The sequence below is a fragment of the Apium graveolens genome, chromosome 1 (genome assembly GCF_009905375.1).
Source record: "Apium graveolens cultivar Ventura chromosome 1, ASM990537v1, whole genome shotgun sequence".
Classification (NCBI taxonomy): Eukaryota; Viridiplantae; Streptophyta; class Magnoliopsida; order Apiales; family Apiaceae; genus Apium; species Apium graveolens.
Genome location: NC_133647.1, coordinates 64,929,641 through 64,930,492, shown reverse-complemented (window position 1 = coordinate 64,930,492; position 852 = coordinate 64,929,641). Strand labels below are relative to the sequence as shown.

At 42.6% G+C, this 852-nt stretch overlaps 1 non-coding gene across 1 annotated transcript; it reads left to right on the top strand.

Annotated features, from left to right (window-relative positions):
- The first annotated feature begins 320 nt into the window (after positions 1–320).
- LOC141680047 (small nucleolar RNA R71) lies at positions 321–427 on the top strand. The gene has a single exon (XR_012558234.1). It is a non-coding gene; the product is annotated as a small nucleolar RNA R71 (small nucleolar RNA).
- Positions 428–852: the final 425 nt, after the last annotated feature.

Below are 852 nucleotides of genomic sequence, written 5' to 3'. Positions count from 1 at the left end.
CATATGCACCAGCACAAAGCTCACAAACACTAGTGATTTGATTAACTCTAAAATTAGCCAAAGAATCCACCGTCATCGTCAAGGCCTGAAGTTGAGCAGCTATAGCAGTAGCTGGATCCACTTCCAGAATTCCTGCTACTTTTCCTTGAGGCATTCTCTGAGTTGGGTTCTGGTATTCATTAGCAGCCATCAGTTCAATCAATTCATAAGCTTCATCATAGCTTTTAGCCCATAAGGCTCCTTCTGATGCTGCATCAAGCATGGGTCAAAAAGTTGCACCCAACCCATTATAAAAGTAGTTAATGATCATCCAGTCAGGCATCCCATGATGAGGTCACTTCTGAAGCATCTCCTTGTAGCGATCCCAAGCTTCACACAAAGATTCTCCCGTTTGCTGCGCAAATTGAGTAAGAGCATTTCTGATTGCAGCGGTCTTCACCATAGGGAAGAATTTATTGAGAAACTTCTGAGCCTAATCCTCCCAAGTAGTAATAGAGCTTGGTGGTAGAGAATGCAACCAACACTTAGCCTTATCCCTCAGAGAGAATGGGAAAAGCCTCAGCTTAATAACATCTACAGTAACTCCATTGAACTTGAAAGTGTCGCAGATCTCGATAAAATCCCTGATGTGCATGTTGGGATCTTCTATAGGAGAACCCCCAAACTGAACTGAATTATGTATCATCGATATCGTGGTCGACTTGATTTCAAAGGTGTTAGCCGCGATGGATGGCATGATTATGCTAGACTGGATATCATTGATCTTCGGCTTAGAATAGTCCATCAAAGCCTTAGGATTCACTGCTTGATCTCCCATTATGACTAGAGCTTCTTCTTCAACTTTCTCCTCAA